This window comes from Meles meles, chromosome 3 (assembly GCF_922984935.1).
Source record: "Meles meles chromosome 3, mMelMel3.1 paternal haplotype, whole genome shotgun sequence".
In the NCBI taxonomy this organism is placed as follows: Eukaryota; Metazoa; Chordata; class Mammalia; order Carnivora; family Mustelidae; genus Meles; species Meles meles.
The window spans coordinates 130,008,349-130,034,789 of NC_060068.1; the positions used below are offsets into that span (position 1 = coordinate 130,008,349).

General features: G+C 40.0%; 1 pseudogene; it reads right to left on the reverse strand.

The window, feature by feature from the left end:
* Window positions 1–8,148: 8,148 nt before the first annotated feature.
* Window positions 8,149–8,351, reverse strand: LOC123939419 (annotated as a pseudogene).
* Window positions 8,352–26,441: the final 18,090 nt, after the last annotated feature.

Here is a 26,441-nt window from a genome sequence, read left to right on the forward strand (position 1 = left end):
GCGTTGCAGAGAGCTCATGCCTTGTTTGGTAATGAGCATCCAGATTCACTGGGCTGGGCATCCAGGTGACCCACGTTTCTGTATAAATGCTTCTGCCGGTGCCAAGGGCTGCATGCAGCCTGGAACTAGAAAGGAAGAGATTAAACTGAAGGCACAAACACCTGCCTCAAAGCCTATAGGGAGCTCTAACCATCCTGACAGGCCAGTTGTGGTAATTGTCCTGTCTTATCCAATAAACCAGCTATTCAACCACTGAAAGGTTGATGCCTCCTGTCAGTTGACCATAATTCCAATCACCTCCATTGCACATATATGTTTTATTTGCATCACACCTGTGCCATCACAGAACAGGAGAGACCAATTAAACTATGATTAGCACATATGCCACCTAAATCTGACAAAGGGCTGTTCCCAATGAAATCAAAGAACTGTGTTAGGGAAAGCCAGATGATCACTTAGGTGTGAGAGGGTAGTACCAATGACATTGAGAATATGACACATACAGAAATAAATCTAAAAGAAATCAGACTTGTTGGTTATGTTTTCTATTTTAGTTGTATTTTTTCCATTTTCTATTTCAGTTATATTAGTTCTATATGTTATTCTATTTAGTTATATTTTCTAGTTATGATTGCTATTGATATTGATGAAGAACTTTGATGGCACATGTTCAGACAAAGGAGAACATTTCATTTTTTAAAATCTTTGTTAGTAAAGTGGCAAAGGAAGAGGATCATATAGTTTCACTTATATATCAAGTGACGGGTCATCTGGATATTAGCTTCTAGATACAACATCATCTGGACCACCAAAGGCAAAACACAAATATAGGTCTTTACCCTGACTGATAAATTGTCCCAACTCGCCTCCCCAGCTGTGTTAGTTAGGGCAATGCTACTTGCTCTTAAAAATACAACCCTTACATCCAGTAAAAGTGTTCCTGCTGAGTAAGACACTCTCCTCCATGTGGAGATTTAGAGAACCAGGGTCTTTTTATCTTGTGACTCCATCAACTTCTAGGCCTCTGGAGTCTTCTGTATCCAGGCAGACAGAGGCAAGGAGATTAAAAGAGCTACTGACATCTTAAAACTCTGGCTCAGGCAATAATATTTCTGCTCCATTGCCTAAATAGTAACACGGCCACAACTTCATGCAAGGAGGACCAGGAAATGTAATCCCCTAGGCGGGAAATTTACTCCCAAGGTTGATCCTGTACCATGCAAAGCACAGAACTAAATTTTGGTGAAGAGCCCTTCTCTCCTATAATCACAAATTCTCTTACGTAAATGGTTCTATTTAAGAGCTGTTTTTAAAGTTAACAAAACCAAAAGACAACTGACAGAATGGGAGAAGATATTTGCAAACGACATATCAGATAAAGGGCTAGTATCCAAAATCTATAAGGAACTTAGCAAACTCAACACCCAAAGAACAAACAATCCAATCAAGAAATGGGCAGAGGACATCAACAGACATTTCTTCAAAGAAGACATCCAGATGGCCAACAGACACATGAAAAAGTGCTCCACATCACTCGGCATTTGATACAAATCAAAACCACAATGAGATATCACCTCACACCAGTCAGAATGACTAAAATGAACAAGTCAGGAAATGACAGATGCTGGCGAGGAAGCAGAGAAAGGGGAACCCTCCTCCACTGTTGGTGGGAATGCAAGCTGGTGCAACCACTCTGGAAAACAGCATGGAGGTTCCTCAAAATGTTGAAAATAGAACTACCCTATGACCCAGCAATTGCACTACTGGGTATTTACTCTAAAGATACAAACGTAGGGATCCGAAGGGGCACATGCACCCGAATGTTTATAGCAGCAATGTCTACAATAGCCAAACTATGGAAAGAACCTAGATGTCCATCAACAGATGAATGGATCAAGAAGATGTGGTATATATACACAATGGAATACTATGCAGCCATCAAAAGAAATGAAATCTTGCCATTTGCGACAATGTGGATGGAGCTAGAGGGTATCATGCTTAGTGAAATGTCAATCGGAGAAAGACAACGATCATATGAGCTCCCTGATATGAGGACATGGAGATACAACATGGGGGGTTAGGGGATAGGAGAAGAATAAATGAAACAAGATGGGATTGGGAGGGAGACAAACTATAAGTGACTCTTAATCTCACAAAACAAACTGGGGGTTGCTGGGGGGAGATGGGGTTGGGAGAGGTGGAGGGGGGTTATGGACATTGGGGAGGGTATGTGCTATGGTGAGTGCTGTGAAGTGTGTGAACCTGGAGATTTACAGACCTGTAGCCCTGGGGATAAAAATACATTATATGTTTATTAAAAAATAAGAAATAAATAAAAAAATTTTTTTAAAAGAGCTGTTTTTAGATCCCCATTATTTCAGCTTATACTTTATCATTAACTAGAAGTGCTACATCATATCTTCCTGCTTCCTCATCATCACTTATTTTATGTAGTATCATGCTGAGTGTGTTTTTTCAAGATATTGGAGTTTATCCAACCAGATAATAAAGACACCTGACAGGTGTACCATTAGGTCCAGATGTTACTACTAGGAGCATGCCTTTCTCATGAGGAAAGAGAAACTACTGATTTGTCTTCACTTTTGGTTACTCTAGCTTTATATGGTATGGTGACAGACTGGTTAAAGTGTCTAACTTTGCCTCAGGAACTTAGATCATCACGTGGGTCCAAACCAACTCTGTCATCAACATCAAGGGGTGGTTCACTCTCAGCCAAACTCAGGGTTATAACTCATGGCTATGTTAACTGTGGGGGGTGGGTGGGGGAAGTGCAGATGATACTCAGAGACTGTGGTCCAAGATGATAGATGGCATGTGAAAGAAGAAAGAGATGGATTGAGAATGCCTTACTCAGCATATCACTTAAAATCTCAAACTCCTGGGGTACCTGGGTGACTCAGTGGGATGAGCATCTGACTCTTGATTTCAGCTCAGGTCATGATCTCAGGGTCTTGAGATCAAGTTCCAGGTCAGGCTCTGAGTTTGGTACAAAATCTCCTTGTCCCTCTCCCTCTGCTCCTCATCTTCCACCTCATGTTCTCACTTTCTCCCTTTCTCTCTCTCTCTCTCTTTCAAATAAATAAATAAAATCTAAAAAAAAAAAAAAAAAGTCAAACACCTGCTTGGCTTACATATCTTATTCAAAGTCTATCTTTTGTATCACCTTGATGAGTGATGGAGCACCCAGCGATGGCTAGACTTTAAGGGAAAAAGACCACAGACTGATAAATGTAAAAACAAATACCAGGGGTGCCTGGGTGGCTCAATGGGTTGGGCCTCTGCCTTTGACTCAGGTCATGATTTCAGGGTCCTGGGATCGAGCCCCGCATCAGGCTTTCTGCTTAGCGGGAAGCCTGCATTCCCCCCCGCCTCTGCCTGCTTCTCTGCCTACTTGTGATCTCTCTCTCTCTCTCTCTCTCTCTGTCAAATAAATAAAATAAAATAACTTTAAAAAATCTATAAAAAAAAAATCCCAAACCTCGTCATTCATAGGCACAGCACTGAAGGACGCAAGAGAATGTACACAGCCTAGGTGCTAAGAACCACCACTCCCCAGTTTATTAACACATTGTAATGGCAGTGTCCCTTTTGACCCTGAGTATAGCTAAGATCACCACCATGATGCGTCTCGTGAACAGCACACTGAAGTAGCTTATGTCACAGTGAAGCAGGGAAGCAGGGGAAAAGCAGGGAAGATGAGACCATGTGACATTCAGCAGAGAGGGGGAAAGTCAGATCCTGCAATCATAAGTTATCACAATTTAAAAAAAAAAGATTTTTAAAGGAGTATTCTGATAACATTTGTTTTTATGAAGTCATAATATTTGTGCCATAAAGGACAGACTCTGAGCTGCAGATTTTGTCCAGGGTAGTAAATCATTAAGGATCTCTGAGCTTAGATTTTTAACTTCTAAAATGCATAATGTAAAGTTCTGTTGATTATAGAGAATCTGACTTTCTAGTCAGCATCCACCAAAAGCAGCAACAGAAAATGCCTCTCTAGCACAGTTCTGCTGACTTATGATCCCTACTTCGCCGACTCTCATCTGCTTCTAGGCACAGCTGTTTCCAAATGGAACAGCACTTTATGCAAACAGTACCAGCCTGGCCTCAGAACAAGAAAGCCCAGAGAATAGGAGTTGGGGAAATGAGTATTTTATAGTTGGAGCCAAGAATTTGGACCATCACCTGCGACTTCAGATACCTGTGATCTTCCACGGCTTGCTCTTTGCTGAAATGCACTGCCTAAAGCAAATCTTAGAGAGCTTTATGGTTACTCAGTTCTCTGGATCCTTGCAAACTTCTCTGAGCGTGCCAAGAAGATGAGCAAATCGAAGGATAATGAAGAAGGCTGTGGCATGCACAGCACCTCCTCTATCTTTGCTCAACCTCACGGAGAAAACTACACCCAAGTTGATAATTACAAGATTAGAATCCATGGGAGTTTTGTTTTTCTATAGAGTTCAACAGTGCAACAACAACTAAGCTAAACCCAATGAATCCACTCTGTAGGATACGTGGAAGACAGTAGAATGTCAGAGCCAACAAGATATGAGTCATCAACCAGAGTAGAACCTTTGGAAAACTAAGAGATGCAGGCTCCTTAAAGAACAACACTCCCTTTGGGACCCAACAGAATATTTCATAGTTGCCAACCTCCTCCACTCAGCTCCTGGTTGCTGGCTCCGAACTGCCACAATCCTACATCTTCCAAGACTTCCAAAGACCAGGATTTGATCCATAAGGCAAAGTATAAATTGTAATGTTTAAGAGCAAAGGCTTTGGAATACGTTTGCCTTGCTCCATAACATGGCTTCACTACTTATGTGTGATTGTCAATAAGTAACCTAATTTCTATTAAGCCTAATTCATACATGGGAGAAAAAGAGCTGAAGATATACATTTTTTTAAATATTTTATTTATTTATTTGACAGAGATCACCAGTAGGCAGAAGGCAGGCAGAGAGAGAGGAAGGGAAGCAGGCTCCCTGCTAAGCAGAAAGCCCAACACGGGGCTTGATCTCGATCTCAGGGATCCTGAAACCATGACCTTAGCCAAAGGCAGAGGCTTTAACCCACTGAGCCACCCAGGCACCCCAAGTTATACATATTTTTTAAGTTAACAGTAGTTATCTCTGGATAGAGGGATTAAGCATTAAATTAGTTTTATTTAGGGGCACCAGGGTGGCTCAGTCCATTAAGGGTCTGTCTTTGGCTCAGGTCATGATCCCAAGATCCTGGGATCGAACCCTGTATCAGGCTCCCTGTTTGGTGGGAAGCCTGCTTCACCCTCTTCCACTCCATCTGCTTGTGTTCCCTCTCTCACTGTCTCTTTCTCTGTCAAATAAATAAAATCTTACAAAAAAAAAAAGTTTTATGTATCTGCATTTTCTAAAAGTGCTTATTATTGAACATATATCATCTTTATAACAAGAAAAAGCAAACATTATATAATAGTAAAGTTAACTGAGGAAATTAGAACTTAAGTGAAGTAATAGTTTTAATAGAGTATTTCTCAATGAATCCAAACAACAAGTCAGATACCAATTTTGTTCCTCTAAATGTTATAAAAAATGCCCAAAGTCAATTCAAAAATCAGTAAATAATGCAAACAAAACCACAGCAACAAAGTAATAAATTAAAATACAAGATACCCCCCACCCCGCCATCTCCCACTTGGTCATTTGATTCCATTCCTCCAGGCCTTAGCTGGCATTGTAACTGGCTCCATTGACAGTCCCATGATGCCTCATGTACCAGACTCTGTGCTATTTTCCAGATATACACCTCCCAGGCTTACCACAAAACTGCCCTTCCAAAAGATTTCAGCAAAATAAAACATTCTGTTGGAATATTTTTATTTATTTTTGTTTTTTTTAAAGACTTTATTTATTTGACACAGAGAGAGAGATCACAAGTAGGCAGAGAGGCAGGCAGAGAGAAGTGGGGAAGCAGGCTCCCTGCTGAGCAGAGAGCTGGAAATGGGACTTGATCCCAGGACCCTGAGATCATGACCTGAGCTGAAGGCAGAGGCTTAACCCACTGAGCCACCCAGGTGCCCCTCTGTTGGAATATATATATATTTTTAAAGATTTTATTTCTTTATTTGACAGAGAGAGATCACAAGTAGGCAGAGAGGCAGGCAGAGAGACAGAGAGAGGAGGAAGCAGGCTCTCTGCTGAGCAGAGAGCCTGATGCAGAACTCGATCTCAGGACCCTGAGATCATGACCTGAGCCGAAGGCAGAGACTTAACACACTGAGCCACCCAGGCGCCTATTTTTAAACAGGTTATTGAAACACAGAGAGGACACTACTTTCAAAGTTTTAGCCTATTCTAAGAACACTGTTGGGATTCTTGGCTCATTCTCTAATAGCTCTGACACAAAATTCAACTGACAGCGGCAGTCTCAGTTCATGATAGCCGATGGGACACAAGTGGGTGCATTGGCCAACCTGATCATCAAGGAACTTCATCAAGGAAAAAACATATGTCATAAGATTGACAGTGAACTCCCAAAGAATTGAGATACCTACAATCCCATGTACACAAAAGAGGAGACCAACAGAATTATAGAATAATTCCCAAATAAAAGAATCAGCTTAAGTGGGCAATCTCTGGCAGACCCAACATATCTTGTGATTGTCCATGAGAAAATTAATTAAGTGCTGGAAAACAACTGCGTCAGTCCCTGCTTTCAAGGTGACTTCAATATATTTTGAATGACAAGACTTAACTATATCATTCTAAATATAGTGGAGGATATGCCTCCAAAGACAATTCAACTGAGCATGGGAACAATAGCAGTGTTGCATGAAAATAATACTAATTCAACTAAAGAAAATATTCCACAGCTGAATGTTGCTCTGTTCTTCTGCCCCGCATAGCTGTAGAGCCATTCATCCCATAATCATAACTCAATTATCTACCAGAAGAGTTATTATATTCACTTGTGTTGAAGAAATCCATTCCAACTACTAGTGTTTCTCAATCTAAACTCCAAATTAGGGGCGCTTGGGTGGTTCAGTCGGTTGGGCTTCTGACTCTTGGTTTCAGCTCAGATCATGATCTCAGGTTCGTTGGATTAAGCCCCTGCCACTGTCAGACTCCCTGCTGAGTGAGGAGTCTGCTTCTCTCCCTCTGTCCCTTGATCTGCTCATGTGCTTTCTCACTCTCTCTCTCTCTCTAAAATAAATAAATCATTTTTAAAAAGTGAACTCCAAATTATAAATACAAGCAAGAACACCAAATAACAAAACTTATGAGGAAAACTAACAAATGAAAGAAACACTAGGTTGAAAATCAAAATAGCCAATCCCTGTAAACAGAGCGTATGAACAATACTGAATAGAAATTTAAATATATAATAATTATTGCTAAGAGATTCGATATATCAAAAGAGCTCTGTGAAAAGCAATCATCAGTGTGCAAATTCAAAATATTATTTTTAAGATTTTTTTTAACTAATCAGCCAAATACCAAAATGGAGATCAACTAAAACTGAATTAACAACTGAAATCTACCAAAGAGACAGAAATTATGAGACAAATAACAAGAGTCATAATAGAATTTAGATCTCACTTCTTTCAAGATAGACCTTAGAAAGACAATATCTGTCTACCTCGAATTCTAGAAGAATGACAAACATAGAGAGGTAATATAATGAAAGAAATAAAAGTCCGCATTCTTTGACCTAAGGAAGTCTTCCACAGGACATGGCTCACTGTGGAAAAGACAGCAAGTTGTCTACCAATACCCATTCTCCTTGTCTTCTTTTAATAGAACCCCTGAGAATTTTAGCTAATCACGGAAGACCTGGTGAAATAATTTTCCACCGTCTCCTGCAAACGGTCTTGTGACAAAATTCTAACCAATAAGATGTGGATTAAAGTAATAATATGCAATTATAAGTCATTCTCTTAAAGAAAAGAAGAATGCCACTTTGCCACCCCTCTATCTATTAGCTTAAACATAAATATAATGGACATGGTTGTTTTAGACCAAAGATCACCAAAAATAGCCATGCTCATTTGTTTACTTATTGTCAACAGCTGATTTTCCAGTTCAGTGGTAGAGCTGCAAGGTTGCAAGAGAAGTCTTATGAACAATTAAGCCTAAAGTACTTACTATCTGTCCAGATACAGAAAAAATTTGCCAACACCTGGTTAAAATTCAAAGATTGACAACATATGTGTTGGTAAAGGACAAGAAACAACTAGAATGCTCAGGCATTGCCCGTTGGAGTGTAAAGTATTACATGACTTTCTCAATTAGCAATAATCGCGCCTCGGATAAACCTCATTGGCTACGATACTGCCACTGCGCAAAGCTGATTACATGACTTTCTAATACTGTTGGAACACAGTGTTAATAAAGTTAAATATATGGCTACCTTGGGTTTTTTTTTAAGATTTTATTTATTTCAGAGAGAAAGTGTGTGTGAGAGAGAGCGTGAGAGGGGAGAGGGTCATAGGGTTTTTTTTTTAAGATTTTATTTATTTATTTCAGAGAGAAAGTGTGTGTGAGAGAGAGCATGAGAAGGGAGAGGGTCATAGGGAGAATATGGAGAGGGTCATAGGGAGCCTGATGTGGGACTTGATACCAAGAGTCTAGGATCATGACCTGAGCTGAAGGCAGTCGCCCAACCAACTGAGCCACCCATGTGCCCACAGCAACCTTATTATTCAGCAATTCCATGTATCTGTACATTCTCAAGATAACTGAGAAAAATAATATATATATATATACATATCTCCACAAAAGACATGTTCAAGACTGCTCAGAGCAGTTTTATTCATTATAATCAAGAGTGAATAAATAACCTGTGATATATTCATGCAATGAAAAACCACATAGCAATAAAAAGGAAGAAATTACTGCTACACCAATGACACAAATGGAACCTAAAACATACTGATGAGTAGAGGATGGACACCAAACAGAATTTACTGCCTGCTTTCACTTATATGAAGTTCAAGAAAAGGAAAAATTAATTCATGAGGCTAGAAATCAGAATGGTCAATATCTGCAGTTCATGTGTATTGATTGGAAAGGGTACAAGGAAGCCTTTTGGGGTGTTAAGAAGCTCTATAACTTGAGCCTGGTGGCACTTAAAGGCATTTACATTTGTAAAAATTCAGCAAGCTATGCATTTAAAATTTGTGTACTTTACTGCATACATGTTATAACTGAATAAAAATGAAATTTAAAAAGCTGAGGTAGGGGAGGAGTCAAGATGGCGGAGAAGTAGCAGCCTGAGACTACATCAGGTAGCAGGAGATCAGCTCGATAGCTTATCTAAACATTGCAAACACCTACAAATCCAACGGGACATCGAAGAGAAGAAGAACAGCAATTCTAGAAACAGAAAATCAACCACTTTCTGAAAGGTAGGACTGGCGGAGAAGTGAATCTAAAACGACGGGAAGATAGACCGCGGGGGGGGAGGGGCGGCTCCCGGAAAGCAGCGGAGCAACGGAGCACAAAATCAGGACTTTTCAAAGTCTGTTCCGCTGAGGGACATTGCTCCAGAGGATAAACCAGGGTGAAGCCCACGCAGGGTCAGCGTGGCCCCAGGTCCCGCAGGGTCACAGAAGGATCGGGGGTGTCGGAGTGTTGCAGAGCTCACAGATGTTAGAACAGAGAAGCCGGCTACAGAGACAGAGCCAAGGACTAAACTCTCAGCTCGGGGTTACCTTGAACCGGTCACGGGCTGGGTGAGCTCGGAGCGTGGCTGGAGGCTGGGGATACGGGAGTGATTGGGTGCTATCATCTGGGGGTGCACTGAGGAGCGGGACCCCGGGCTCTCGGCTCCTCCGGGCTGGAGACTGGGAGGCCGCCATTTTCATTCCCGTCCTCCAGAAACCTACGGAAAGCGTTCAGGGAACAGAAGCTCCCAAAAGCGAACCCGAACGGATTACTTAGTCTGGCCCCCGGTAAGGGTGGTGCAATTCCACCTCTGGCAAAGACACTTGAGAGTCACTACAACAAGCCCCTCCCGCAGAAGATCAACAAAATATCCAGCCAGGACAAAGTTCATCTATCAAGGAAAGCAGGTTCAATAACTAGGACAGCAGCGGAATTCCAGAGGAGGAGAAAACAAAGCAAGGAACTCATGGCTTTCTCCCCATGATTCTTTAGTCTTGCGGTTAATTCAATTTTTTTTCAATTTTTTTTCTTTCTTTTTTCTTCTTCTGCTAAATTTTTTAAAAGTTTTACCCTTTTCTTTTTTAACGTTTTTTGACTAGTTTATCTAAAATATATATTTTTTCTTTCTTTTTTATATCTTTTATTTGTTTTATTTTTTAAAATTTTTTCTTTTTTTTTTCTGAACCTCTTTTTATCCCCTTTCTCCCCCCCACAATTTGGGGTCTCTTCTGATTTGGTAAAAGCGCATTTTTCTGGGGTCTTTGCCACTTTTTAAGTATTTTATTTGATCCTTCATATCCTCTTATCTGGACAAAATGACAAGGTGGAAAAAATCACCACAAACAAAAGAACAAGAGGCAGTACCAAAGGGTAGGGACCTAATCAACACAGACATTGGTAATATGTCAGATCAAGAGTTCAGAATGACGATTCTGAACGTTCTAGCCGGGCTCGAAAAAGGCATGGAAGATATTAGAGAAACCCTCTCTGGAGATATAAAAGCCCTTTCTGGAGAAATTAAAGAACTAAAATCTAACCAAGTTGAAAGCAAAAAAGCTATTAATGAGGTGCAATCGAAAATGGAGGCTCTCACTGCTAGGATCAATGAGGCAGAAGAAAGAATTAGTGATATAGAAGACCAAATGACAGAGAATAAAGAAGCTGAGCAAAAGAGGGACAAACAGCTACTGGACCACGAGGGGAGAATTCGAGAGATAAGTGACACCATAAGATGAAACAACATTAGAATAATTGGGATTCCAGAAGAAGAAGAAAGAGAGAGGGGAGCAGAAGGTCTATTGGAGAGAATTATTGGAATTTCCCTAATATGGCAAAGGGAACAAGCATCAAAATCCAGGAGGTGCAGATAACCCCCCTCAAAGTCAACAAGAATAGGTCCACACCCCGTCACCTAATAGTAAAATTGACAAGTCTTAGTGACAAAGAGAAAATCCTGAAAGCAGCCCGGGAAAAGAAGTCTGTAACATACAATGGTAAAAATATTAGATTGGCAGCAGACTTATCCACAGAGACCTGGCAGGCCAGAAAGAGCTGGCATGATATATTCAGAGCACTAAACGAGAAAAACATGCAGCCAAGAATACTCTATCCAGCTAGGCTATCATTGAAAATAGAAGGAGAGATAAAAAGCTTCCAGGACAAACAAAAACTGAAAGAATTTGCAAACACCAAACCAGCTCTACAGGATATATTGAAAGGGGTCCTCTAAGCAAAGAGAGAGCCTAAAAGTAGTAGATCAGAAAGGTACAGAGACAATATATAGTAACAGTCACCTTACAGGCTAATAATGGCACTAAATTCATATCTCTCAATAGTTACCCTGAATGTTAATGGGCTAAATGCCCCAATCAAAAGAAATAGGGTATCAGAATGGATAAAAAAACAAAACCCATCTGTATGTTGCCTGTAAGAAACTAATTTTAGACATGAAGACACCTCCAGATTTAAAGTGAGGGGGTGGAAAACAATTTACCATGCTAATGGGGATCAGAAGAAAGCTGGGGTGGCAATCCTTATATCAGATCAATTAGATTTTAAGCCAAAGACTATAGTAAGAGATGAGGAAGGACACTATATCATACTCAAAGGGTCTATCCAACAAGAAGATCTAACAATTTTAAGTATCTATGACCCTAACGTGGGAGCAGCTAACTATATAAACCAATTAATAACAAAATCAAAGAAACACATCAATAAATACAATAATAGTAGGGGACTTGAACACTCCCCTCACTGAAATGGACAGATCATCCAAGCAAAAGATCAACAAGGAAATAAAGGCCTTAAATGACACACTGGACCAGATGGACATCTCAGATCTATTCAGAACATTCCATCCCAAAGCAACAGAATAACAGAATACACATTCTTCTCTAGTGCACATGGAACATTCTCCAGAATAGATCACATCCTGGGTCGTAAATCAGGTCTCAACCAGTATCAAAAGATTGGGATCATTCCCTGCATAGTTTCAGACTACAATGCTCTGAAGCTAGAACTCAATCACAAGAGGAAATTTGGAAAGAACCCAAACACATGGACACCAAATATCCTTCTAAAGAATGAATGGGTCAACCAGGAAATTAAAGAAGAATTGAAAAAATTCATGGAAACAAAGGATAATGAAAACACAACGGTTCAAAATCTGTGGGACACAGCAAAGGCAGACCTGAGAGGAAAACATATAGCGGTACAAGCCTTTCTCAAGAAACAAGAAAGGTCTCAAGTAAACAACCTAACCCTACACCTAAAGGAGCTGGAGAAAGAACAAGAAAGAAACCCTAAACCCAGCAGGAGAAGAGAAATCATAAAGATCAGAGCAGGAATCAATGAAATAGAAACCAAAAAAACAATAGGAAAAATCAATGAAACTAGGAGCTGGTTCTTTGAAAAGAATCAATAAGATTGATAAACCACTGGCCAGACTTATCAAAAAGAAAAGAGAAAGGACCCAAATCAATAAAATCATGAAAGAAAGAGGAAAGATCACAACTAACACCAAAGAAATACAGACAATTATAAGAACATACTATGAGCAACTCTACGCCAACAAATTTGACAATCTGGAAGAAATGGATGCATTCCTAGAGACATATAAATTACCACAACTGAACCAGGAAGAAATAGAAAACCTGAACAGCCCATAACCAGTAAGGAGATTGAAACAGTCATCAAAAATCTCCAAACAAACAAAAGCCCAGGGCCAGACGGCTTCCCAGGGGAATTCTACCAAACATTTAAAGAAGGACTCATTCCTATTCTCCTGAAACTGTTCCAAAAAATAGAAATGGAAGGAAAACTTCCAAACTCATTTTATGAGGCCAGCATCACCTTCATCCCAAAACCAGACAAGGATTCCACCAAAAAAGAGAACTACAGACCAATATCCTTGATGAACACAGATGCAAAACTTCTCACCAAAATACTAGCCAATAGGATTCAACAGTACATTAAAAGGATTATTCACCACGACCAAGTGGGATTTATTCCAGGGCTGCAAGGTTGGCTCAACATCCACAAATCAATCAATGTGATACAACACATTAATAAAAGAAAGAACAAGAACCATATGATACTCTCAATAGATGCTGAAAAAGCATTTGACAAAGTACAGCATCCCTTCCTGATCCAAACTCTTCAAAGTGTAGGGATAGAGGGCACATACCTCAATATTATCAAAGCCATCTATGAAAAACCCACCGCAAATATCATTCTCAATGGAGAAAAACTGAAAGCTTTTCCGTTAAGGTCAGGAACACGGCAGGGATGTCCAATATCATCACTGCTATTCAACATAGTAGTAGAAGTCCTAGCCTCAGCAATCAGAAAACAAAAAGAAATTAAAGACATCCAAATCAGCAAAGAAGAAGTCAAACTATCACTCTTCGCAGATGATATGATACTATATGTGGAAAACCCAAAAGACTCCACTCCAAAACTGCTAGAACTTGTACAGGAATTCAGCAAAGTGTCAGGATATAAAATCAATGCACAGAAATCAGTTGCATTTCTCTACACCAACAACAAGACAGAAGAAAGAGAAATTAAGGAGTCAATCCCATTTACAATTGCACCCAAAACTATAAGATACCTAGGAATAAACCTAACCAAAGAGACTAACAATCTATATGCAGAAAACTATAAAGTACTCATGAAAGAAATTGAGGAAGACACAAAGAAATGGAAAAATGTTCCATGCTCCTGGATTGGAAGAATAAATATTGTGAAAATGTCTATGCTACCTAAAGCAATCGACACATTTAATGCAATCCCTATGAAAATACCATCCATTTTTTTCAAAGAAATGGAACAAATAATCCTAAAATTTATATGGAACCAGAAAAGACCTCTAATAGCCAAAGGAATATTGAAAAAGAAAGCCAACGTTGGTGGCATCACAATTCCGGACTTCAAGCTCTATTACAAAGCTGTCATCATCAAGACAGCATGGTACTGGCACAAAAACAGACACATAGATCAATGCAACAGAATAGAGAGCCCAGAAATAGACTCTCAACTCTATGGTCAACTAATCTTCAACAAAGCAGGAAAGAATGTCCAATGGAAAAAAGACAGCCTCTTCAATAAATGGTGCTGGGAAAACTGGACAGCCACATGCAGAAAAATGAAATTGGACCACTTCCTTACACCACACACGAAAATAGACTCCAAATGGATGAAGGACCTCAATGTGAGAAAGGAATCCATCAAAATCCTTGAGAACACCGGCAGCAACCTCTTCGACCTCAGCCACAGCAACATCTTCCTAGGGACATCGCCAAAGGCAAGGGAAACAAGGGCAAAAATGAACTATTGGGATTTCATCAAGATCAAAAGCTTTTGCACAGCAAAGGAAACAGTTAACAAAACCAAAAGACAACTGACAGAATGGGAGAAGATATTTGCAAAAGACATATCAGATAAAGGGCTAGTATCCAAAATCTATAAGGAACTTAGCAAACTCAACACCCAAAGAACCAACAATCCAATCAAGAAATGGGCAGAGGACATGAACAGACATTTCTGCAAAGAAGACATCCAGATGGCCAACAGACACATGAAAAAGTGCTCCACGTCACTCGGCATCAGGGAAATACAAATCAAAACCACAATGAGATATCACCTCACACCAGTCAGAATGACTAAAATGAACAAGTCAGGAAATGACAGATGCTGGCGAGGATGCGGAGAAAGGGGAACCCTCCTACACTGTTGGTGGGAATGCAAGCTGGTGCAACCACTCTGGAAAACAGCATGGAGGTTCCTCAAAATGTTGAAAATAGAACTACCCTATGACCCAGCAATTGCACTACTGGGTATTTACCCTAAAGATACAAACGTAGTGATTCGAAGGGGCAGGTGCACCCAAATGTTTATAGCAGCAATGTCTACAATAGTCAAACTATGGAAAGAACCTAGATGTCCATCAACAGATGAATGGATAAAGAAGTGGTATATATACACAATGGAATACTGTGCAGCCATCAAAAGAAATGAAATCTTGCCATTTGCGACAATGTGGATGGAGCTAGAGGGTATCATGCTTAGTGAAATGTCAATCAGAGAAAGACAACGATCATATGAGCTCCCTGATATGAGGACATGGAGAAGCAACATGAGGGGTTAGGGGGATAGGAGAAGAATAAATGAAACAAGATGGGATTGGGAGGGAGACAAACCATATGTGACTCTTTGTCTCACAAAACAAACTGGGGTTGCTGGGGGGAGTTGGGGTTGGGAGGGGGTAGGGGGTTATGGACATTGGGGAGGGTATGTGCTATGGTGAGTGCTGTGAAGTGTGTAAACCTGGCGATTCACAGACCTGTACCCCTGGGGATAAAAATACCTTATATATTTATAAAAAAAGAAAGAAAGGATGAATACCCAACTTTTGTAGCAACATGGACAGGACTGGAAGTGATTATGCTGAGTGAAATAAGTCAAGCAGAGAGAGTCAAGTATCATATGGTTTCACTTATTTGTGGGGCATAACAAATGACATGGAGGACATTGGGAGATGGAGAGGAGAAGGAAGTTGAGGGAAATTGGAAGGGGAGGCAAACCATAAGAGACTATGGACTCTGAAAAACAACCTGAGGGTTTTGAAGGGGCAGGGGTGGGAGGTTGGGTAATAGGGAGGGCACGTATTGCATGGAGCACTGTGTGTTGTGCAAAAACAATGAATACTGTTACGCTGAAAAAATAAATAAAAATTTAAAAAAATGAAAATAATAAAAATAAAAAGCTGAGGTTAACAAACAAGAAAGAATCAATGTATCTTTTGCTTAATACAAGAGAGTTATTGTTGATGAATTTTTTCAAAGCAACAGACAGAAGCAGCAGATCGAATACATTTTCTGAAAATGTAGACTTAAAAACATAATAGGTCACAGCTACTTCTCTCAAGATATGTCTCCAAAGGCAAAGGAAAAAGTAAAAATGAACTTTTGGGACTTCATCAAGATCAAAAGCTTCCGCACAGCAAAGGAAACAGTCAACAAAACAAAGAGGAAACCCACGGAATGGGAGAAGATATTCACAAATGACACTACAGACAAAGGGCTTATATCCAAGATCTATAAAGAACTCCTCAAACTCAACACACACAAAACAGATAATCATGTCAAAAAATGGGCAGAAGACATAAACAGACAAGTTCTCCAAAGAAGACATACAAATGGCTAACAGACACACGAAAAAATGTTCATCATTAGCCATCAGGGAGATTCAAATCAAAACCACATTGAGATACCACCTTATACCAGTTAGAAGGGCCAAAATCAACAAGACAGTAAACAACAAGTGTTGGAGAGGATGTGGAGAAAGGGGAACCCTCTTACACTGTTGGTGGGACTGCAAGTTGGTGCAGCCACTCTGGAAAACAGTGTGGAGATTCCTTTAAGAAATTAAAAATAGGGGCACCTGGGTGGCTCAGTGGGTTAAGAAATTAAAAATAGAGCTACCTTATGACCCTGCAATTGCACTACTGGGTATTTACCCCCAAAGACACAGATGTAGTGAAAAAAAGAGCCATCTGTACCTCAATGTTCATAGCAGCAATGCCCAGTCACCAAACTGTGGAGGAACCAAGATGCCCTTCAACAGACGGATCGATATAGAAGATATGGTCCATATATACAATGGAGTATTACACCTCCATCAGAAAGGATGAATACCCAACTTTTATATCAACATGGACTGGACTGGAAGAGATTATGCTGCGTGAAATAAGTCAAGCAGAGAGAGGCAAGTATCTTATGGTTTCACTTACTTGTGGAGCATAAGGAATAACATGGAGGACATTGGGAGATGGAGAGGCGAAGTGAGTTGGGGAAAATTGGAGGGGGAGACAAATCATGAGAGACTGTGGACTCCGAGAAACAAACTGAGGGTTTTGGAGGGGTGGGGGTTGGGGGGTTGGGTAGGCCTGGTGGTGGGTATTATGGAGGGCACGTATTGCATGGATCACTGGGTGTGGTGCATAAACAAGGAATTCTGGAACACTGAAAAGAAATAAAATAAAATGAAAAAAAAAAACCATAACAGGCTAGAATAAGAGATGAGCACTTCTAACTCATGAATAAAAATAAATCTACCACAGCAATATTCAACACATATTACAATGTTTAGTGAAAAGAATAAGACACCAAAAATGCACACAGAATGAGTCCATTCATATAACATTAAGAACAAACAGATTTTAAGTATGGATATCAGGAACACATGCTTAGATGATAAAGACATGGGAAAACAGGGAAGCAAGTCTTATTAATTCAGGAGAGTAATTACCTTAGGCAGTAATAAAAGAGAACTTCCCTGTGATAAGGAGGTGATGGAGGAGAGGGGCTTCTGGTATGCTGGTAATGTTATTTCTCGATCTACATGAAGAGGACACCAATGTTCATGTTATTATATGTTAAATGGTACATGTATTTAAGCATATCTCTCAATGTATACTCTATTTCACATAATCAAAGGGTTAAAACAAAGTAAAGATATAGAAGATTAGAATAGCAAAAAGGTTCGTTTGCTATTACATGTATGTTATTTCTTCATATATAGGTATGAATTTTATATTCATAGACTCAGTATTAGAGATACATTACATATGAATTGCATAATACACATTTTATATACATGTATGTATTTGTATGTGTGTACATACCAAACAGAGAAGATGTATTGTATTCAAACGCCTATAAAACTTGTTTTCAAAAGTCCATCACATACTTGACTAGGGACGATTTCCTCTTTGCTGCGGATTAGTGATGGTTTTGAGTTTCCCACGTTTTCAGTTTCCAAGATGAAGTTTGTGTATGTATGTGGTTATACTGTCATTATGGGTGTATGGTAAGGGGTTGGGAAGACAAATCAGCTTTTGGTTCATATGTTGCCAGGCATAAGGAATCACATCCATCCACACCTGACATAGAACAGCGAGCGCATTACCCTGAAAGCCTAGACTTTGACCTGGATTCAGTAAGTGAATGGAACTCTGGATTGTCTTTCTTACAGAATAGTATGAGAAGAAGGGTGCTCTAAATGTTTGGTAGCCAATGGATGAAGTAGGGCAAAGATGGCTAGCAGATCCCCATTTTATACTTCCCCCGTAGAGTGGAGTTATCTCAGAGAACTGGTTGGTCAGCCAGGGACTACATTTCCCAGTTCCTCTTACCCTTAGTGGTAGTCATGTGACTAAGCTCTAGTCAATTAAATGTGAACAGAATTGATCACGGTAACTTCCAGACCTGACACATGGAGACCCACACACAGTACTCTATCCATATTCTTTTCACTTCTCAGCTGGCATGAATGGAGGTGATCCATCAGGGTGACCTTGAAAATTATTTGTTGAAGAGAGCAAAGCTCCCAATAGCCCAGGTCTCTGAATAACTGTATGGATGCAGGTGACCCCTCCTCAAAACTTTTCAGCCACACAGTATTCTTATGTGAGCAAGGATGAACGTCTATAGTATCTGAGCCATCATTCATTTTGGGTCTATTTGTAAGGCTACACTAATTAACACATGGAATAGTAATAGTATCTACCCCACAGTGTGGTTGTAGAGCTTAGATGAAATCATGAAAAAAAGAAACTTAGCCAGTGCCTCACACATTGTAAGTGCTGTGTGTTTGTTAGCTTAGTAAGTACCCAGGAAATTATGACAAGGACTTTAGTCTTTGAAATGATTAAGTTTAAGGAGATGAGCTGTTGAAAATAAAAGAAAGTGATTGATGACAGTCTGCTCAGCCCATTTCTTCCAGTTAACACTCCTTCCTCCAAAGAATCCTCTGGGCCTGGGCATATGAGTAGCACAGTAGGCAACCCAAGCACATTTGAGCAATAAAGCTGTGGAACAAGCTCAATATGCTAACCATCAGGGACAATAAGGAACCAGCTGGAGGCTCTGAGATTAGTCCCTAACATGAGCAAACAGAAAGAAGGGACTCCTACGTAAACACGTGTGCAAAGGTAAAGTTATTTTCTGCATTCTCCTTTCCGGCTTGCAGCGAGCACATGGGTGGGTACACATGTACACACACAAATACACACACTGACACACAGATAGATGGCTGTACTGTACTGCGAAGAGTATTGGTGATTTTATTGATGGGTCTCTCAAATCATCACTAAAACAAAAATAAGCTGTTCACTTCACAGCTGGAGTCAAATGGAGTGATGACAGTTGTCTCACCCTTCTTTGATGATAAATGAGCCTTCCCCTGCTTACTCGGGTCCTTGACCCAAATTCACAGTTATTCCAGTGACCCAGGCAGACCTTTGAGAAGAAAAAAAGCCACACTCACAAATGCCTAATGAAGCTTGTCCCAACTATTACTATTATACCCTGTCATTCTAACTATAATTGATTTGCTACGGTAGCTTTTTTTTTTTTTAATAATCAGGCTAGCAGACAAAAATACTAATATAAATTAAACACATTTCTCTCTTTCTTATTTCACCAGCCCTACTACCCCATGTTTATCTTAAACTTTCTATGAGAGTACATTCTCCTCTTTTATCTTGGAGGTAAGCAAATAAGTGTCTGGCCTTTAAGAAGGTCTTTGGTAGAATCGCGTAAAGAGGACTTCATCCCGTTGACAGTCTTTGTCTTAAGGCACAAATTTTGGTAGATCGAAGGTGACCGTCTAGAAAACGGTTTGGAAAGCGCATCAGAGCTTAGCAGGAGAGCATGCCGTGATCAAGTAGCCTACACAGAGTGCGGCGGCATGTAAGACTATATTCCATGCATTTATCCTCCCTAGGAGTTAAAGTAGACTAATACATCAAAAATTTCCAGAAAGCAAGATACCTAGCCTATTGTGTAGGTACAGATACAGCTATAGGCAACAGATATTAAAATCTGAATCCTTTGAGGACGATAATAACAACCACATTTCAAAGCACATTCCCTGAAACTGCTTATACTTATTGGTTGTTCCCCACAACCATTTGCTTTAAACTCCTTGTGCTGCAAGACACAGGGATAAAATTCAACAACTTACTCAGGGAAAAAGGGCTCTGAGAAGTAAGGGCCCGAGATTTCTATGTTTCTTTCAAGAGCCAAACTCCCTGAGAGATCCTCGAACCTGAGATTCTCCTGGAAGCCATGTGCTTTGTGGTTGCCTGGATGTCTTTCTTCAACAATGGAAGGGTGCATGTTAACAGCCTGTAGTAACAAGACTCCATTATTGCCAGAACATAACACCTCAAAAGGACTCCCAGCTACCCAGAGGTTGCAGAGAGTTCCATTTAGCACCATCTTTGTGAGGCGTGAACACCTGACACAGGATGAAAGTGGAGGAGCTGGCCCTGGGGAGGAAGGGCTTTTTCCCTTTCAAGTTTCTGAACTCTTCTAGGTCTGTGGAGGTCCAAACCACAGAACCAAGGAAACTCAAAAGGAAAGCAACAAAAGGAGATAAAATCAAAAGCGCCCTCTCCAATGTACAGCTCCCGCTGTTCTGCTTTCATTACGCACCAGCGTCGTCTGAATGGATAGCAGCACCTCAGCCTCCTCGTACAAAGTCAACACACAGTATTGAGGAGTGTGTACAACTTGCAAAGGAGCAGACTGGCTGCTGGCTAAATTCTCCAGTCCTTTTCAATCTCCCTCCGAGCTTTTTTCCCTCTGTGACACTGGGAGCCAGGACGTTTTCTTTTGTCTGGTGACTATTAGGTTCCTTTGGGATCTTTAGGAATACCATAGACCCAATCGCCACCTCCACCCATCCCCCTATGGCCTTGCTCTCCCTGAGAACTGTCCTATAATTGGGACCTTTCTTTGCCCACCTAGCACACATATCCTCTTGTTTCCTCTGGGTCCCATTCTACCTCTAACTCTTTAAAGGTATTTATGTTAGCCAAAGCTCTGGAGGTTGTAGGAAACAGAAACTCACTCCAAACTAATGGAAAGGAACTTCCAGACATCATGGAATTAAGTTAGCTCACAAAAATAAAGCAAGATCCAGATTTTCCGGGGCCCACAGATTTAGTAGTAGAGAAAGGGTGTCTCTTCAATTTCAAATGCAAAATTAGGCATAAAAGTGAGTATCAAAAAGAGAAATCACAGCAAACTGCAAATTTTTAAATGTTGACAAATGTCACAAATACGACAAAACCCAGAAGAATATCCTAATGTTTTTGTTAATTAGCCGGCTGATAACACTTCTGTAATAACTTTGTCCTACTCCTTTTATCTGCTTGCTCTTTGATCACCTCTCCATTTGACAATAATTTTTTACTATAACTTTCAAGGGAGTTAAAAAGGTAGTTCAAGTCTTTCTTCTAGCATAGTGATCAAAATTCATTACTGAAGGGGGGATGCAGAAAACAATGCAACAACACACACAGGTGGACTCCTGTCTGTCCTGACTCTTTTAAGACAGACACACTGACAAATCATAGTTTGTATGATTCACAAAACGAAAAAAATATATGGTGCATTTAAATTGTCTAAATTATATAATCAAACATATTCCTCCATACTTCCATTTTGATTACACATCAATAAGTACTGAATCTTCCTTTTATAATTTTCTATTTCTGATCACTAAAATGTACAAAATTCTTTCAAGTCTTCCTTCTTCATTCCCCACATACATTGGATGCTAGGAGCTATCCAGTATGTTTCTGTAATAACGAGATCACATTTCCCCCCCCTGTCTTCCCTGCAGGAAATTATGGACTGAAGGGAGGGGAGGAGAGGTGCAGAGTGGAAGCAGAAAGAGCAGCATGGAGGCTCTTGAAATCATCTATGCAGTAGGTGATGTGATTTAGACTGAGGCAGCAGTGGTAGAGACTGTAAATGATCAGACTCAGACTTACTTTGACAGTAGAGCCAGTATGATTTTCCACTTTGATACAGGAGACAAGAAAATGAAGGTCAGGCGCACCTGGCAGACTCAGTCAGTGGAGAATGTGACTTTTGATCTCAGGGTTGTGAGTCTGAGCCACACATATAGTGTGGAGAGATTACTTAAAAATAAAATCTCCAGTGGGATGCCTGGGTAGCTCAGTCTGTTGGGTGACCCACTCCTGGTCTTGGCTCGGGTCATGATCTCAAGGTCCTGGGATGGAGCCCCATGGTGGGTTCCATCCTCAGTGCAGAGTCGGCTTGGGATTTTCTCATTCCCTCTCCCTCTGTGCCTCCCCTGCTTATGTGATCTCCCTCTCTCTCAAATAAATAAATGTATAAAGCCTTTTTAAAAAATAAGTAAGTAAAGTCTTCAAGAAAAGAAAAGGAAATGAAGTTTAGGACAATGCCAAGTAGATACATGACCACTTCCACACAGGATTATTCTGAGGACTAACTGAATGAAGGTTTGTAATCATGCCTAGCATGATGCATGGAACAAAACTGGAGATTAATAAACATTAGTTAAATCTGAACCTTGTTTAGATTACTTAAAAAAAAATTTTAGGGGCGCCTGGGTGGCTCAGTGGGTTGGGCCGCTGCCTTCGGCTCAGGTCATGATCTCAGGGTCCTGGGATCAAGTCCCGCATCGGGCTCTCTGCTCAGCAGCGAGCCTGCTTCCCTCTCTCTCTCTCTGCCTGCCTCTCTGTCTACTTGTGATCTCTCTCTGTCAAATAAATAAATAAAATCTTTTAAAAAAAACATTTTTAAAAACCTTGAGGAGAATAAATTGTACAGCAGGCCCTGTATCATTACTAACTTGACTATTAATAATGACAGCAAGGATCTCTGAAAATTTCTCTCACTGACCACTGCAAATCTGCTTAAGACAAGATAGGATAACAACACAGGCAAATATTTAAAATATTGCCCAAAAAATCATGGAGAACACAATCCTATATTTACCTAGGTAAACACAACTCACACAGGGGCGCCTGGGTGGCTCAGTGGGTTAAAGCTTCTGCCTTTGGCTCAGGTCATGATCTCAGGTTCCTAGGATCCAGCCCCACATCGGGCTCTCTGCTCAGCAGGGAGCCTGCTGACTCCTCTCTCTCTCTCTGCCTACTTGTGCTCTGTCAAATAAGTACATAAAAATCTTAAAAAAAAAAAAAACAAAAACCACAACTCACACAAAGGAAGATATCTAGGGTCATCACTTTAACGCAAATGAGGAGCTACCAAAGTCTAATTCTGATGAAACAAGTTGGGGATTTTGGATTACCAACCACGGTGACCTCAACCCTCATCCCTACACCTTTTTAAATTCCTATTGGCTATCCAGCTTTGAAATTATACCCTTGTAGGCAGTAATTTTTAATTTGAGAAATTATTTTTTATTACTTTATTATATTTTCATTCTTTTTTTTTTTTAAGTAGGCTTCATGCCAAACATGGGACTTGAACTCTTGACCCCATGATCAAGAGTTGTATGGTCTACTGACTGAACCAGTCACTAATTTGCGAAATTCTTATTTCAAATCCATACATTAAATAAACATTAATGAGGCACCTGGTGGACATCTGGGTGGCTCAGTGCATTAGGCATCTGCCTTCCGTTCAGGTCATGATCTCAGGGTCCTGGATCGAGCCTGGTGCCGGGCTCCCTGATCAGCAGAGAGTCTGCTTCTCCATCTCCATTGGCTCCTCCCCCACCCCCCACTCATATTCTCTCTCTTGTTCTCTCTCAAATAAATAAATAAATAATCTTTAAAAATAAAAATTAAATAAATAAATAAATAAACAAATAGGGTGGCACCTCATTGGCTCAGCCGGTTAAGCATCTGACTTGATCTCTACTCAGGTCATGATCTCAGTGTTGTGAGGTCCAGCCCCACATTGAGACGCACATCAACTCCACACTGGGCATGGAGGCTGCTTAAGATTCTCTCTCTCCCTATGCTCTTCCCCACTGCCCCCTCTTAAAAAAATAAATAAATAAATCGTGCAACATTAATATTTGCACTGTATCATTTCACCATTTACTTAAATTTGCACAATATAGGGTCTTTTTATAAAAGAAAATATTTCAAGCATGTAAGGATTTGAATATTTCCTCTTTTTTAAATCTGTATTTTGTAAAATTTTTATAATGGCCCTACATTACTTTGAGGTAAGAAGAAAGTAAATATTTTTAAAACATTAAGGGAAAAAGGCTAAGAAAAACTCAACTGGAAATATTACTTGATAACATCTCAATAATAATAGCCTCTTAGTAAATATAAATAAAGTTGAGCCTAAAACTGCAATTAACCAGAATAATTATGATAATTAAGGACTGGAACATTCTAATGGTACAGTATAATATTTTTCTTAGTTATATGTAAATAAACACCACTTTTGGTTCCTGCCTTCCACCTCTCTTCCTAATTCTTCCCTTTTCTATTTCTTTCTCCCAAGAATGCAGCATAATTTATCAAGAGTTTCCAATATGCCACATGCAAGGCTTGTAGAACACTGGGCCTAAGGAAATCTTAAAGGGGTTTTACTCTGGTAGGAAAAATTCATGTCAGTATTTACTACAAAATAAGGAAATTTCCTTAAAGAATATGGCAAATATTGTAGGTTGGCTCATGCAATACTTATTCAAATTTCCTTTCTTTTCCTTCTGCTGACAAGAGAGATACAAACCCCCCTTTCTAGAGGCAACTAAAGGTACCCTTGTGACACATTTATGACCAATGAGAAATAAGTGAATGTTACTCGGAATTTCTTGGAGATACTACCGCTATCTGCTGGCTCCTGTCTGGAATACAAACAATGGTTGGAGTGGCAGCAGCCATCTTGGAACCTAAGAGATAAAGTAAAAGAATCACAGAGCATTTGGATCTCACATCCTCACACCACTGATCTAATACCAAACATCACATACTTCCAGAAAGAAGTCTTCATTTTTTTAAATTTTTTTAAATTTATTCGACAGAGAAATCATAAGTAGGCAGAGAGGCAGGCAGAGACAGAGGGGGAAGCAGGCTCCCTGCTGAGCAGAGAGCCTGAGGGGCTCGATCCCAGGACCCTGAAATCTATGACCTGAGCTGAAGGCAGAGGCTTAACGCACTGAGCCACCCAGGTGCCCCAAGAAGTCTTTACATATTTATGCCTAGTATGAATCTATTTCTGCTACAGAAAAAGGCAAGTCCTAACGGGCCTGTAGCCCACTTCCTAAAGTAACTTAATGCCTTTAGCTAAATCTCTACTACTTTATGTTCCTAAATTAGCCACTTTCTCCTGATACCACAGTTTAGGAAAAACCAATCACCTCATGGTTCTGGAAAATTAAAATTATTTAATGGGAAAAAAAAGGATCATATTAGGCGTCTTAGATCCAACGCTCCAGTTAATATATTATGCATTTGTAGAACAGGGAAATGTAAAAGATACAAATGAAATAAAATCACAAACCTAAGGAATTTCATAAATAGTAATTGGGGGGAGAGTCAATAGTCTTCACATTGTACCAGACCTTTGTTGTTAACAAACCTGTGTCAACCAACCAGCTTTGCCATAATAGAGATTACTGAGTGTTTGGAACATGAAAAGGCCACTAATTCCTAACTTGGGGGTTTTTTCATCTAGTCCATGACCAAGAAAGTATCTGTACCTCCCAAAAAAGAAGAGTACAGGAGAGATTGAGCCAATGAAAAGGTAATGGGCAGAAGACAATCTTACCAAGATTACATTCCATAAAACAGAATTGGCAACATCTGCTCAATCTACTGTAGATAAACAGTGAACTATTTTCCATCTCATTAACTAAGAGGATGAGATATTAAATAAACCCCAGGGGCCTCATGCTTTGTTATCACATTTAAGGTTTGGCCCAGACTTGCTGCATTAGCTAATACTTGTAATGGTTCACAGTCTAAAATCCTATACAATTTCTCTCTCCTTCTCTCTCTCTCAGACACACACACACACACACACACACACATTCCCAAATGGCTTAAAACCAAAAATTCCTGCTTAATCTGACTGTCTAATTACTAGTCACTTAGCTTAAATTATTAACCATGTCTTCAACTGTGATATATGATACCTGTAGGTCTCCAAACAGGATTCTAATAGAATTATCTAATTCTATTAAACTGCAAACAACTGCCCATTAAATATTTATTAGCCAGCTTGCATTCATTGAAGATAGATTGGAGTGTCAGCAAACCTCTGGGTTCCCTCTTCCCAGAGCTTTGTCACACCGAAGGCTCGGCCAAACCAGCTCATCAGAATCATGCCTATTGATCAACTGCCAATTACCTATTTAATCAAAATCAATGGGGGAAAAAAGCTTAGAAGAACTTACAAGGTATGGTATGGATTTTTTTTAATACTTGGTTAAATAAGTAAA